Here is a 16,271-nt window from a genome sequence, read left to right on the forward strand (position 1 = left end):
CTCTTCTTCCCCTCCCCCATTCTGTCTCTGTTTTGGAATGGGGGGGGCGGTCATCTCTTCTCTCCATTTTGTCTATTTTTATCTTCTTGGTTGCAAAGAGTCAGAGGATTTTTTTTTGTCTTGGCTTATCTAGGGGGTGGGGAATCAAATGTAAAGCTTCAAAATTGATGTTTTCAGCTTGGCATTCAAATAGTTTTGTGTAAAGGGTTTGTAACTGAATTAGGCCGGCAGCCAAAGACTCCATTCCCATTTTTCATGAAAGAAAACAAACAACCCCCCAAGCTTCCCCAAAGAGATGTGTGTACAGACTGTTTCTGAAGATCAGTGAAAGCCCCTTCCCCTTTCACTTCCCCCAATCCGCAATCTGACTGAGAAATCCTCTGAGCCTAAAATATAGGCAAGATTTCGTGTTTGGGAGATAAAAGATGCAATCTTTTACATAAGGCGAGTGTGCATATATGCTTTTTCTAGGGAAATTTCACAAGCAAAAAACCAGACAAACTAACCTATAATTCTGTTCTTTAGTGTTAGGTATATTAATACAAATCTTCTTTTAAAATGTCTTAAATGTTATTATTTCAATAATGTATCCCCACTCATCTACATTACACTTTGCCACAGATGAGACATGGAGATGTATGGAGGCATCAACATCTGCCTTGCAGTTCACTGTAGCAAAATTATGTAATTTGCATAAGTTGCATTGTCGTTACCTTACTCCACCTATTAATTCAGAGGCAAAGGAAACCCAGTACATATTGGGGGATGGGGGTGGGGAATCAATTATGTATTGTTTGCACACTTAAAGCAACAACCATAGTGAATACTGATTGTATTTGCTGGTTGATTTCCATTCTGCACACGGGACGAATAAGCAAACAGTACCAATTTCCATTCTGGGTTCCATTTTCCTTGGAATCAACTGAGAGGGCAGGTCCCTGCCCCAAGGAAACTACAACCTCTCTTTCATTACAGGAAACAAGTGGGAGCAGGAGAAATATTTGCAATCAGGGGCATTATTAGGGATGGTACAGGGATTGCCTTCCCTGGGTCTCTTATACTGGGGCTCAAAGTGTCTGCTTTTTTTATTAAAAAAAAAAGCTGCTTGCAGGACTTCTGAACAAAGAAGAGCCAGTAAGATCTCAGCAATCCAACATCTTAATCTGCTCAGTCATCTGAATTTGCATCTGTACATACAAAGTAGGTAGTGCGTATTTCATGCAAATTTGCACCATGAATCTGTGCCTGAAAGTATCAAGCAGTGTCCCTCTTTATGCACACTTAGGCTTATTTGCAGCAGGCAGTGGCGTAGCATTGGGGGGGGGCATAGTGGCAGTTCCCCCAAGTGCAAAATTGTTAGGAGTGCAAAATTTCAACACCCTATGCTGTCTCAATGCAGCTGCACACTTCCCTCGCTGAGCTTCATTAGACAGGAAGTAACCTCTCCAGACAACAGAACCATTTTTCTTTTCTTATCTCTGCGGCTGTGATTTCCTGGGTGACATCGCTGCCATTAGACAGTTGAATGCACATGTGTACTCTGTCCGTTTCCTTCCCTCCCACCCATCCTCTGCACAGCTCCAGGTCCTGGCAACCCACGCTATGTCACTGGCTTCTGTGTCCAAGGCTTCACAGAAAGAGAAGAGCACTGTGGCACTTAGGCTCCTTCTTGCTTCTTATGGGCTTCCCATGAGGGCAACTGGTTTGCCACTGTAAGAACAGGATTCTGGACCATATCAGCCCTTAGTTTGATCCAGCTGCAGCAAGGTTCTTCCCATGGAAAGGAGGGTTTTGAAGGAAGTCAGGATGGGGCTATCATGGAGATGTTCCAGGTATACAGGGCAGAAGGGAGAAAGAATAGTGTTGTTTAAATAGATGCAGGAACTTCTGAATATTAATGCTTCCGTGATCTGAAGTTGTGCCACCCCTTCACCACATAAAAGTGAGCTTGCAAGAGCAAATAACTGGAGAGCTGCTGTGATCTCTCACGTCCTGGTGACGTTTAGAAGAATCACTTAAGCGTTCTTTCAGCTATGGAACCAAAGATTATCTTTATGAACTCACTCCTTGCAAATCGTGGCTTTGGATTTACTAAGCAAGTTGTAAAAGATTACAAACCTCACATAGTCCACTCTTACTATGGAATAACAACCTCATAAAATGCTCAAATTGGAACCATGCTAAGGAGGTGTCTTAGAAGTGGGAACACAGTCTCGCCTTGGATCCTCTGCAGGACTCCTGCCTCATCCCTCTGGGTTTGAAAATAATTGGTGTCAAATTTGAATACGAATCTGACATGTCCCTCTGAGCATGCAACCTTTGCCAACTCAGGAACTAACGTAGCTCTTCTTAATAGCAACTTTTGAGGTGGAATAGAAGCGGCTTCACTGGTCTATATTAGCAGTTAATGGCTTGCCAATCTGCAGTTCATTTCCATCCCAGCAATTTCTGAGATGGAATAGTTGATGTCAATAGAGCATCGCTTTCTGGAACTTAGGAAAGAGCTGTGCAGATTGCATTGCATCAAAAGCAGCAGTGTCTTTTTATGCACCTGCACAATGACACAATTCAAATCTCAGCTCCCTAGGCACACTGCAGTCAGCTCTGGAGCAAATGAGTTTTCATCTGTGAGAAACATGAAGTTTTATTGTCAACACTAGTCGGGGGGGGGGGGCGGATTCCATTCCATCTGCATTTTAATGCAAACTTACCTAATCCACACTTCCTGGACCAATAAGCAAGCTGAAATGAAGCTTTTTCTAATTTTGCAATGCATTGCTTCAACCCCCAAAAGTGTGTCCCCACAAAAGTAACCATTAGAGAAAATTGTACACAAAAATGTGTACATCAGTGAAAAGGGGTATTAGGAGAAATGCACACGCAAAATGTTATTGGATCTTCACACAGATTGTTTTATAGAAAAAATTGTGGAAATGTGGCAAATTTTGGAGGTGGCAATATTAGAAGGGCATAGAAACTAAAAGGCTGAAAATAATAATGGTGGTGGTGATGGAAGGGAGATCCAGCAACTGCCAGACCCAGTATTCTTCATGAGGGCATGATGCCATTTTATCCTGAGGGAGACACCTCTGGCACAGGTGTTACTTTGCAGGGGGAGGGAAGGCACAGTGGCACCTGCTTTGGAGTTCCCCTCAAAGCCGAGGAGGCCAGCTGAGATGGCAATGAGAATGTCACAAGCCTGGCCAGGCTCCCCCAAGGTGGTGCCCTCCCAAGATGTTGTTGGGACTACAGCTCACATCAAGCCCAGAGAGTAGGGACAATGAGTGAGGACTGCTGAGGCTGACTGGAGTTATAATCCAAAATATCCTTACACTGGAACTGCTTCAGGTCCAAGAGCATATATATATATATATATATATATATATATATATATATATATAGGAGGAGGAAATTTTCCATGTAAACTGTCCTCAAGCTTTTAAATACTTTAATACCAGCACTTTGAGTTGGGTCCAGAAACTGATGAGATGCCACTGTGGATGACAAGATGTGTGATGTGGTCATATTTACCATTCCTCATCAATTAACTTTGTTGCACTATTTTGGAACAACTGTAGTTTTCAAAGGTACCCCCATGACAGCAGTCTAGCTGGGAGGCCAGTCTTTTCCTCTTGGTCTTTTGCAGCTTAAGATTCTGGCTTGCCTCCTCCGCCTGAGCTGCACCCAAATAACCAAGAGGCACCTGTGACTCTTTTTGCAGTCATATTCCACATGGCGTGACCTGTGGACTGGTGAGAAGAAACACACACTGTGGTAGTTGTCTGACAGGTATGTGCATGCAGAATCTCACCTGCACAAGCACAGTCACTGGATCACGACACACACACACCCCATGTCGGTTCATGCAACATCATTGTTTTACAGCTCACCTCCTGTTTGTCTCCAAAATACATAGCAGTGCTATGGGGGAGGAAATAATTGCCCAATAAAAAAAGGATTATAAAAGTTGGGTGATATCTCATAGCCAGCATCTCTAATTACCCCCCTAATTATCACTGTGTAACTAGCACTGGAATAAATCCCCTGTTGCAGAGTCTTTGGGGGTTGTCGGGAAAACAAATGGCCCACGGTTGCGCTTGAGCACTGGAGAGACTCTTCGGTAATCATTCTGACCACCCGCGACATCTCCTTCGCCATGTGCGGAGGAAACGATCAGGTGTTAATTAGATGCCTGCTTATTGAGATGCATGCATGCATATTTGTTAACCAAAAAGGCAAAAAAGAGGAACCCTCTGGGAAAATAGATTTGTCACCATTAAGGAATGAATCTGTGCAGAAAAGAAGCAACTCTGAACTCTGACGGTCTGCCGTCAAGCTAGAGAGCTTGCAGTGTCACTCGCAGTGCCTCCCTCCCTCCCTCGCTCTAATTCTGTGTTGTAGTGTGAGAGTACAAACTCAGACAGACAACGACCAGCAGTTAAAATGGCCACAACTTTATTGGCTGCAGGCGTAGATGAAACTTTGGCTGCAGACATTGGCTGTAGATACATTCCAGCTGCCTCCTGGAGAGCTGGAACCCCTTCGGGGTTGTGCTAAGGATTATGGCCTCCCCAAGACGTTGATCTACCAAGGTGGCTGTCCTATGGCCGCCACTGGAAGCCCTATGGCCCATCTGCCCCACTCTGGCTTCTGGACAGGTACATCCACCGAGACCCCTTTAACAGAGTACCCTGAAAACATAGCTGATCCAGGATGGGCTGATGCACCATCAAGGACTAAGATTCCACCCAATTCCTTAACTGCCTAAAGTTGTGACGTTTTGCTCTGGGGAAGGCAAAACCTCTAGACTGGTCAATTCCTTCCTGGCTCTGAACACAGAGGATTTGGTGCATGGACAGGGCATCCTGTAAGAGGGATAGGGAACCCATAGCAGATGTGTTGGAACTCCATTCCTATCATCCCCAGCCAGCATGGCCAATGGGAAGGGCCACAGCAGCTCAGTGATGGGGCATCTGCTTTGAAAGCAGGAAGTCCCGGGTTCAATTGCCAGCATCTCCAGATAGGGCGGGAGAGCCTCTGCCAGTGAATGTGGGCAGTACTGAGCTAGATGGATGAGTAATCTGGCTCAATAAAATGCACAGCACAGCCCTGTGTCAAGGATGATGGTAGTTTTAATCCAGGAGCAACATCTGGAGGACCACAGGTTCCTTATTCCTGCAACACAGCTAATTAAATAATAATAAATGACCAAAGGAAACACATGCAATTATGTCAAGATGTTAATACACTGAAGAAAATTACATACTCTAATGCATTATATTAGGGGGAAGTTGCTTTCCAAAAAAAGGAGTATTAGTCATATATATTAGGAGAAATTTGCACTAAAATTTTGTCTTAATTTGTTTTTAATATTGTTTTTAATGTTGCAACCCACCCAGAGACCTTGGGGTTAAGGATGGGTAATAAATACATTAAGAAGAATAATGCTGATGAATTTTCAGGAGGGCTTTTAAAATTGCAAAGTAATGCAGAATGTGCAGAACTGAGTTTAAGAGTGGAAAAACTGAGAGAAACCAGAATTAACTGATTTGTCTATCCCCACTTCTCTCACAAGGCTGTTCCTGAATCTGGATGCTACAACCAAAAAATGCCTCGTCTTGGGTGCCCATGCACTAGGATCTGGTGGTTTTGGGGAGGAGGGAGGATTGCCACACAGTGAAAAGCCTCTGAAGCAGACTGAGCTTCTCGGGCAGGTTGCTGTGGGAGGAAGTGATTCTGGGGATGCTCAGGCTGGCCCCAAGCCATGGAGAGACTTAAAGGTCAAAATCAGCAACTTGAATTAAGCCCAACAACAAATTGGCAACCTGTGAGGGCTATAAAATAACCGAGGTTTCGGCAGCAATCTAAACCTGGAAGTGACTAAAACATGACTGACTGAGGCCAGGTCTTGTTTCTCAAAAAAGAAAAAGGGGGGGGGAGCACTGGGGGCGCGGGGAGTGGAATGCCATACAGTGGACAGATACCTTGGTGGTGGCCTCAATCCAGCTACTTATGCATGCAGCTCCTTCAAAGCTATTGATCCATCTTCCCCAGCTTTGGTTAATCTCAGTATATGCTTCTGGCATAGAAAAATGTCCCAATCCCAGGAGACTTCTGGGATAGGGACCATTTCCTCATATATTGCACCCCTTGCAAAATCTGTGTTCTTGAAATCACACCTCTGCCACCAGTGGAATGAACATGCAAATCAGTAGCCCAAAAACTTCCGGATGGCACCAAACTGGCAATGACTTCCTTAATGTTTTGGATTGCATAACTTTACAGCCTGGGAGCACCTCCTGGGTGTCTGTTTAATGAGCTGCTGTTTCCTATGAAAATGTCAACAGACCTGTAGAGCAAATAACCCTGCAAAAAAATAAAATAATCAAGGACTGTGTTGAAAAACAAGGCTCATTCCTACCATCCTGCCAGGTATGGAATAATTTGAGTGTGGGGGTGGTTTGAGTTCAGTCTTCTCTACAGAGGTCTGAAAATCCAAGGCTAAGACGGCAGCTGCTCTCTGTCTGCTGAGGGAGGCCTCTTGCTAAGCGATTTCCCAGCCAGCACTGCCAGGGGTTGCAATCCTATTTCTTCCCTGCAGTTCCTGGAAAATCGCTTTCTGGGTCTATATAAATCTGTAGATGCCAGAGAACTTCTGAGGTTTTCAATTTTGCCTGAGTCAGCTCAGGATTGTAGCGGTGGGGTGTGTGTCTGTGTGTGTGTGTGTGTGTGTGTGTGTGTGTGATGTACAGTATATGGAAGATGTGCAGTTCTGCAAAACATTTCTCAAGGTTTGCCTTTGACTCAGGGCTTAGAAATGTCTCCAAGCCTTGCATTTCATTTTTCCATTCCTGGGGGAAACCCTTTGTGGGGACAGTTCTCTTCAACGCAGCCTAGGGAGGAAGACTCGGAGTGCAACTGACTGCAGGGGTTTGCGAAGAAAGCAAGAATCAAGGGAAAGAGTTGGTTGCAGAGTTTTGTATTGTTTTTGCAAGCTGTTTTAAAAATATACACATATTTGTATCTCTTCCCCCCACCCCCGGCCAACTTTGTACTCCATTTTCTTGGGTATGAAGCAAGAGGATTCTAAATTGCAATTTGTGAAAGGGCCGTAGCTCAGTGGTGCAGCTCAGGTACCAGGGCTGCATATGCCACCCACCAAAGAATCCTGGGAAATGTAGTCTGTCCATCAAAGAGCTGCAATTCTCAGCACCCATAACAACCTACAGCTCCCAGGAATCTTTGGGTGGTCATGTGCTTTAGTGTAGTGTGTACACGGCCTAGGTTAAATCCACAGCATGTCCAATAGGAGGACTGAGAGGACACTTTCAGGCAACCTATTTATTGAGCATTCATCCTGATTTGTTTGCCTAGAGATTAGATGATACATCAATGCAAGGGTTACCCTACGGTTTCTGGTGCATTCCCTGTTACTTTCCTTAAAACAAAATGTCTGATCTTTTGCAGAAGTGAGTTTGTTGCACAAGACCTCCCAATCATTTATAACTGGAATATTCGAACTTGATGGTGTTCAATTGAATGCTACCTCCAAATAGCCACTGTCTGGAAGCATCATCCAGAAAGATGTATTCCTGAGACCCTATAGCCTGTAAGAGTAGAAAGTAGAGTATACTGAGTTATACTGACCAACAGGCTGTTAAATACAAAGTGGTTTCCTATGTTCAATAGCCACAAAATAACAAATTTGATTGTGGTCCACAAACTTTTGCCATAATAAATTTGTTAATTTTCTGTATTTATATGTTGTTCTTGTATTTACCTGAAAAACCAATAAAAATTATTTGGCTAAAAAAGTTGTTACTTTTTTTTTAGATGCCACAAGACTCTTTGCTGACATTCAGCTGTGTTTCTTGGAAGCTGAGCAAGGTTATTATGCATTTTTCTTCGAGTTGTGTTTGCTGCAGAAGATAACACAGCCACCCCTCTAATAAGCTGTAATAAACTAAATGTCCAAGTGGTTGTGCAGTTAAGCCCAATTCGCAAACAGCCATGATCCACATCTGCATTATGCTACTTGAATGGGGAACGTGATGCACTATTAAGATAACTTTGGGTCATAATATGCTTGTGTTGTGCAACAACTACTTCTCTCATCCGCATTGGGAAAAGCACATATTTGCCTCTCTAGTTAAATATCCCAAACATGCAACTCAAACACTGGAGAAGGTGAAATATATCCGTAGAAATGTGGGGCCAGTTTCACATAACAACCTCGCCTGAAATTTGAGAAATTTCCCATCATTTCCAGCACTGTCTGTTCCAGCACTTTTAAAGTATTCAGCGCTTAGGAAATTGGCCTCTTTATAAAACCTCTCATTTGAAAGCTTGATAGCTGAAAGCCACATCCAGCTCTCTCTGCCTGGGTCCTGACAATGGGGATTCTGTCTTGCTTCTGTCTCCTATGTCCAGGCTTCTATAGCACTTAACACACATTGTGTGATGTGTGAGCCAGGACTGCATTCAGCAACCTCCTCCATAACCAAGTTGGCTGGGGAGGTCTGTAAGGAAAAAGTAGCATTAATGGCAGCTATTTTAGTCCCCAGAAAGTAGGCTGTAGTTGTTGGCTGCTCCAAAAGTCCTTGGCAAATTTCACTGTGGATTTTTCTCTCCTTCCCACTACTTATTAGTTTTCTTACATTTTCTAGTTTGCTCTTTCTTTTTTTGCTTAAGGCAGGCAGCTGCCATTTTAGAACCTGAGGAAGAAAACCTGAATAAAGCTGCTGGTAAAGGGGTGACAGATACCTCGGGGAAGCCATAAACAACCATGTTAGAACACAAGAAAATGTCCTGCCAAAGAACTATCAAGTCCAGCATCTCATGATGACCAACCAGGTGCCTTTGGGAAGCCCACAAGCAACAGCACTTCCTCTCACTCTGGTTGCCTGGCAAGTGAAGTTCAGAGGCCTACCACCTCCATGACTGGAGGCTGAGCATAGTCAGTGTGGCTACCATAGTCAACCCCCTTTTAAAGCCATCCAACTGGGTGACCATTGCTACATCTAGTGGCAGACACTTCCACAGGTTACAGTAACTATGTCCCGTACAGATAAGTCCTTCTTTTTCTCTGTCTTGAATCTCACACCTTTAAGCTTCTGTGTCTCCACCCTGACAGAAATCACTCCTCTGAAGCTGCTATTTGGTGTGGAGGGGAAGCTGCCCTCGGTGCTTGTTGTGCTGCCTCCCTGTGCTTCAGTCCTGGTCCCAATTGGCCACTGATCCTGCCACACTTGCAGCTGCCATTTTAAAGGTGGCATTTCACGAACCAAGCCTCTTGACCTGGGGCTGCTTTTTGCATGAAAGGCCAGAGGGGAGAACCTGCCTGCAGCCTGTATTTTCACACTGCAGATGTCAGGGATTAACCACAGGACCTTCTGCACACAGGATGCATTATCATTTGTTCATTTATATCCTGCCTTTCCTTGAGGGAAGTCAGAATGGCATACAAGATTCTCCCTCATCTTATCCTCACAACAACCCTGTGAGATAAGTTAGGCTGAGGGACAATGGGTTGTAGCTAACTAAGTTCTACTCTCAGTACACCCACTGGAATGAATGAACCTAAATTAGGCCACCTTCACAGCTCTGGGAAGGGAATAAGCCAGCTAGACATCTGAAGGGATTCACACTCCCTCACATCCATTCCCAACCTCTCTCTCTGCTTCCCCCTTTGTAATGCCTCAGATTTTCCATCGAGAGCAAATGCAGGGCTAATTTCTTTCGGCTCCAGAAATGAGCACTGCTCTGTTAATGTAAGTAACCAAACCACAGTCTGGAAGACAAACTGTACAACAAGGCACTGTGGGTTGGCAGGGAGAGGCCCCATTCAGGGATTTGCTTCCATGGGAAGACAGCTTCTGCAGACTCTCTAAGCAGCATTTCACGAATGAAAATGGGGGTCTGCTTGCAAAAACAAACCCCTGCCCTTGTTATTTACTGAATTACTTAGATATGAATAATCCACGCTTTCATGACGTATATCATTGAGGCTTACAGCAAATGAAATACAATAAAATCAGGGATAGTTCAGCTGGTAGAGCATAAGACTCAGCATTGTGGGTTTGAGCTGTGTGATGGGCAAGAAATTCCTGCATTGCAGGGAATTGGACTAGACTACAATTCTATGATAACATCAGTAAAAGATCTTCATTTAAAACCTCAGTAGATACTGATGGGTTAAAAAGAGGATTTCATATTGTGAAGACCTGCATAAACAGTGCAGCATTCAAAAGACACCTGAAAGAAGTCAGGGGCAGTTCCTGCCAAACCTCTACTGGCAGGGAGTTCCACAGGTCAGGGCCTGCAACTCTAAAGGTTTGGTTCCTGGTAGAGGCAAACAAGGCATCCATGCTGTGGGGAACCACTGGAAGGGCCCCAATGGAGGATCCCATGCTAAGGACCACAGTTTGATCCTCCTTCCCCACTGCACCCCATTGATGTATGCCAGGCTTTGCCAACTTGGTGCCCTCCAGATGTTTTTGACTACAGCTCCCAATATGCTGATGGGAGCTGTAGTCAAAAACATGGGAGTCGGTGGTCTGATGGGTGCTGTGGTCCAAAAATATCCAGAGAGTGACAGGCTGGTGAAAACAGGACTCAGTGCTGTGCTGCTTTACCCTGTAAGAACTTGTTCACTGTTGAGTTCAAAGCCAAGAAGTTGATTAGCGATAAGAACATATATTTCAAAAGCAGAATTGTCCTCCAGTAGTTTATCGGCAGCTTAAAATAGGGGCAGTGAAGAGATTCAATTATGTTTGCATGTTAATGAGAAACTACCTAATTTGCACTTATTGAACCAATACACAAACCAAATCACAAGCTATCCCTTGGAATTCGCACATCTCTGAACTTTGCGATGCAGTTCTCCAACGAAACAACATATTTAAAAATTCATGTATTAGGGTAAAGTGGGGGGGGGATGCACACATTACTGAAAATAAGATACAACACTGCCGTTGTATTATAGGAAATTGTTTGCAAAAATATACAATGGCTATGCTTTGCCTCCATGGTCAGTGGCAGCAATGCTTCTGAATACCACTTGCTGGAAACCACAGCAGGTAAGGCAGAAGGCTCTCGTGGTCAGATCCTGCTTGCCTTTTTCCCTACGAGCATCAGGCTGGCCACTCTGAGAATGGGATGCTGAGCTAGATGGGCCATTGGCCAACAGGTTCTCTTGTATTCTTATGGTCCCCAGAAATATTTGGGGGAAGCCATGGCTGTTTAAAGTGGCATGATACTGCTTGAAAAGTACAAAGTGGATAAGGCCTCAACCTCAGGCAGCTTCCCGTGTTCCCATGACAATGGCATCCGAACGGGTTGTCAGCTTGGCTTCCACCTGCAGCAACTCCTTGGCCCTGAACAAGCTCATTAAGACGTGTCAAACATTAGGAAGGCAAAGAGAGAGAGAGAGCACTATAGAGAGAGCAGAGCAGCGGATGAGGTGGCTGTGGCTTTCGTTGCCTGTAGGCCTTTGTTCCTGTCCCAGCTGGGCTTGATTAAGCTCTCTTGGCATTCCGGCACGTTTAATAGCTCTTTGCTTCCAGCGCAGGGGCCTGGCAGAGAATGAGCGTTTCGTCACAGAGGCAGCCTCAAGCGCTTAAGGCAGTTGGGGGGGGCAGGGCGGGGGGGGGGGAGAACCTTCAATTTTCCAACTCAGGAGGGAGAGTCTAAAAGAAGAGCTATCTGGGTTCTGAGCTGTCAAAAACTCTGTAAGGACCCCATCGAGCCTGCTCTGCAGCAGAAGCTGGGATCTGTTCTCCTCGTTGCCTCTGCTCCACTGATTCTCCGCTCTTTCTGTCTTGCACACCAGCCAAAAATAAAGGGGGGGGGGAGTTGCAAACAACTGAAAAGTTGGAGAGGAGGCTTGCCAGATCTGATGGTGACGTGGGCTGCAAGCTCCCTGCTAGTTTGCTTGCTTGCTGGGGACACGATTGCTCTCCAACGCTCCTCTTCCCCCACTGCTTAGGAATATGGCCAGCTGTGTGTAGCACCTCCGACAGGTAAGAGAACTAATCCCTCCCAGTTTGATTCAGAACTCTCTCTCTCTCTCGAACATCTGTTTGCAGGGCTGCGAGAACTTTTTGCTCCTGGGTGACTTTGCTTGCTGAAGCAAGGATGCTGTTTGAAGCAAAGCAGGGGGAGGGGGGTGTCAGCTGGAAGACAACTTTTCAGGTACGGTTTTCAGGCCACCTAAGCTTAGGGAGGTGATTAGCTAAGCTGCTGCAAGTTTGCCATACCACCGTGGATCTCATGCTTTATCACCATGGTTGACTCCTGGATGAAATCCTTCCAGAACCCGCCTAAAAAGCAGCTCTCAGAGTTATCTTAAATTTGCCTAGCTTTAGGGCTCTGTGTTGTTGGGTGTGGGTCTGTATAGTGTAAGCTTAGGGAGATGCGGAGGAGCAAAGACAGAGGCTTTGTAATGCATCATGTACCTTTCCATAAACACCTCCAGATGTGCTTTATGTGCAATAAATCCTGTTTTAAGGGGGGCAATGAGAGGAATCCTTGCCTCTTAGGAGAAGCTTCTTTTCAAGCAAAAAGCATGACTGTATCCTTCTGGAAACAGGGCACCTTTAACAGGAGGTGAAGAAAAGGGGTAATTGTTGGAAGGGGATTTAGCACAAGCTTTCTGTACACACACCTGTGAGGAAATTGTAACGTGGGCTATGTGAGGCCCCCTTTTTATTATTTATCTAACTTGCAGAATTTACACAGGAGTGTGAATTCCCTCCCTCCCCCTTTCATTTGACACATCAATCAACCTGGGATCAAAGGAGGATCATAAATGCAGATCTCCAGATGGTGCCTTGCAAGTTTTTCCCTCCATTTAAAACTTAATCACTTTGGAGATTCCCACCCCCTGCTTCAAGGCAGATCAGCTAAAATGAACCAGGATTATTATTATTATTATTATTATTATTATTATTATTATTATTATTATTATTATTTTGCCAGTTTGTGGAGCTGCTCACTGTAGGATATGGCCTGGCATAGGGTGGAGGAGAATTTTGTTTGGCCCAGGTATTTCAGCAAATTCATAGAACAATTGAACGGTGGATTGGAAGGGACGCAAAGGGTCATCTAGATGAATGCCCTGCAAATTGACCTAACCCACACCTTCCAAACATGGCTTGGGACATAGTTAACCTTCTGATTTCAGAATTCTCAGGATTTTTGTGATCTTGGCTCAGAAAGCACCAAATTGCATACAAATGTGCATATTGTAGAACAAATTACATATAGGAATACATAAATATGCATTTAAAAACTTGCTTAAATACCAGTTTCTGTAGAGATTTTATATAGAAAAACAGATTAATGGGGAAACAGAACAGGATAGACTTATTAATGAGCACCGGTCAAATTGGCACAAAGTGTAAATGGAGGGCTTTGCCCCTCCTTTCGCCCCTCCTTAGTTCCTCATGCCATCCAGTGCAAACACCCCTGCAGAGATTAAGCTTGATGACTGCATAGGTAGAGTCAGGTCCCCCAAATTATTTAAAGCAATGTATACTTTGAAGGGGCCAAGATACCTGCATAACTTCCTGTGTTTCATTTATGCAGCACATAAATGTGCATCTGAATTTGGCTCACCATTCTTGAAGTTCTCCTAAATGTGTAGGAACATTGCAGAGCTTACCATGGACTGCTGTTTGGGAATGCTTTGCAGTGTCCTATTTCCACCCCCCCCCCTTCAGTTTTGGAGCTAACTGTGGCTAACATTCTGTCTGCACTGGTGTTTTAGTTACCCAATAATTAGCCCAAACCCAAGCATGTAAAGCTGGTTCTTTTAATCACAGTTGCAAAATGTGGCTTGGCATCAGCTACGGTTCATGGAAAGACTGGTGCGGATGTCCTTCTAACATCACGGTTAGCTTTAAAACTAGAAGGGAACAGTGAGTCACTGCACAGGTAGCCAAGGTAGGAGGGATGACGACGAGTGTGCCAGCTGGTGGGGCACCCCACTTCCCTACTCACAGGGGAGTCTGGGCAGCGCTAAGTGGGAAAGCGCTGGCAGAGGAGGTGGAAGCCTCTGCCTTGGAGAGATTTCAAAAATCTTTCAACTGCTGGGGCAATTGATTTGGGCTATAACCCATGCATTTAAAAGAGCTTTGCTGGCCTCTGCTTCAGAGTCCCATTCAAAGTGCTGGTAATTGCTTTCAAAGCCTTAAAGGGCTTAGAGCTCAGGGGGCCTGACAGAATGCTTTCTCCCGTGTTGATCTGCCTGTGCCCTCTTAGGCCACTCACTAAATATTTTCGTCAAGTGCTGCCTTGGTCAGGTGTGAGGTGAAGCAGGTGGCAAATGAGGAAGGCAGCATCTATGCCTGTAGCACCCTGACAATGGATCATTGCCTGATCTCTAGGATGCTGACTTGGCGTCCATGTGGTTTTCCTTTTGACATCAGGCAGAGCACACTTTGGGTTTCCCAGGCCTTTTAAATTGCTGAAGTGTCTCTTCTGTGGATTGAACTCTTACTTACTGTTTTTATCTATGTGCAGGTTCTGTGTTTTTTAAAAAAAATATTCTTTCTTTCTAAAAGGTGTTGCATAGTGATGCATATGGTAGGATGCAATAACAACACAAACAGGACATGACATAACAGTGCACATCAAAGAAGTGTCAGGCATCACGCCCAGAGGGTCATGTCCAGAGATAAAGAGCAGCTTGAGAATCTGTAGGAACAATTTAATCAAGAAGGTGTCTGGGTAATAGGTCCAGCCAAAAGGGATTTGTTTGTTTGTTTGGTTTGGTTTGTTATGTTTTTTAGTAGTTGGTGGTATTATAAGGTCTCCCTGCCTGGCTAATGACACAAATGGGGATTCCAACTGCCTTCAGATTAATTTATCGCATTTACTTTCAGCCCTCAAAACACATTGCTGTTGGGTCAATTTTTTTCTGGCCACATTATGGTCCACCATCCTTGAATAGTGAAGCATGTTGACTTGTTTCCATTGATGGGCAGTTTCCATTCTAGCTGTCGCTAAGAGACAAATGATAAGGCATATCAAGCCATTCATTAGGGGGAAATGATAGGAGAACCAGTCCTGGATCTAGAAACACAATTTGATTTTACAGTAGTAATTACTTGGACTACTCTAGACCAAAATCCCTGCACCACTGAACACATCTACCACTTGTAGGACATTGTTCCTATCCGATTGCACCATGGTTCATGTGACTTAGCTTCACAGTTTGAGTGTGGCCTCCCTCAGCCTTATTGACACTGGCTTCATCAGTAGTTTTAACCAAATAGCTTTACTCTCTTTTTTTATTTACATTTGTGTTAGGGGACTCATAAAGTGAGTTTTATGTAGGGCTGTAAATAAATGCTTTCAATAAATAAATATAAATAAAATATCTCAACAGTTCACTCCTGGGCAGGCCCTTCATAAATCTCCAATTTCCCGGTGTTATTCAGAATGGCTTGTTTCCCTGGGTTAGGAATGTGTGCACAATCCCTGGGCTATTTTGCTACAGGCGCTCCCAAGTCCTCGTAAAACATAATCTGCAGAAGAAGGTTAAACCTCTGTGTCTCTGGAAAGGCACAGCAAGCTTCCAGGGAGTCCAGACATTCCCCCTGGAAGTAAAGATGGAGTTGTGTGACGGAATTTCACTTGGGCAAAAAAGCTGTGTGATGGAATTTCACTTGGGCAAAATTTAAGCCATGGGACTGCACCCCAGGAGTGGGCCCACTGACAAGAGCCCCCTAGACCTGGTGTGGTGAGGAGGTAGGATCACTGGGGGAGGGGGGTCACAGAGAGTCCTTTCCCCAGAGTCCCTCCAAAACCTGGAGTCAACACTGTTCTCTTCAGACTAAACCTAGGAGAAATCTGAGGAGACTCAAACCATTTTACAAAGGGTATCCCATAAATACCATAACTGAGACTGTGGTTTGGCAAAAGAAAAAACTGAGCAGAATCTGGAGATGGAAGGGAGATGTGAGGGATTTCAAAGGAAGTCTGAAGACTTTTGATAAGACTTACAAAAGCATTCAGGGGTAAGTGTGTGTAAATTCCTATCTGCAATAGTTGGTCCAGCCTGAGATGGGCAGGGGAAAGTTTGGTTATAGGAAAGGAGGAGGAGGAGGAGGAGGAGGAGGAGGAGGAGGAGGAGGAGGAAGAAGAAGAAGAAGAAGAAGAAGAAGAAGAAGAAGAAGAAGAAGAAGAAGAAGAAGAAGAAGAAGAAGAAGAAGAAGAAAAAAAAAACACATAGTGGAGCAGTTGTAGGTGGCTGGTTACTGATTGGC

General features: G+C 44.6%; 1 protein-coding gene across 9 annotated transcripts in view; it reads left to right on the forward strand.

Annotated features, from left to right (window-relative positions):
* The first annotated feature begins 11,471 nt into the window (after nucleotides 1-11,471).
* The window catches only part of COL16A1 (collagen type XVI alpha 1 chain), a 131,600-nt gene continuing 126,800 nt past the window's right edge, over nucleotides 11,472-16,271 (forward strand). For 3 of the 9 annotated variants that reach the window (XM_083511546.1, XM_083511548.1, XM_083511550.1), the window contains exon 1: nucleotides 11,646-12,020. The gene's annotated coding sequence lies outside the window, so the exon portion shown is untranslated. Of the gene's footprint in view, nucleotides 12,021-16,271 lie in introns of all 9 variants that reach the window. The other 6 variants (XM_083511549.1, XM_083511551.1, XM_083511552.1 and 3 more) reach the window with 3 other exon arrangements.

The sequence above is a fragment of the Podarcis liolepis genome (assembly GCF_965112155.1).
Source record: "Podarcis liolepis genome assembly, chromosome: 7".
In the NCBI taxonomy this organism is placed as follows: Eukaryota; Metazoa; Chordata; class Lepidosauria; order Squamata; family Lacertidae; genus Podarcis; species Podarcis liolepis.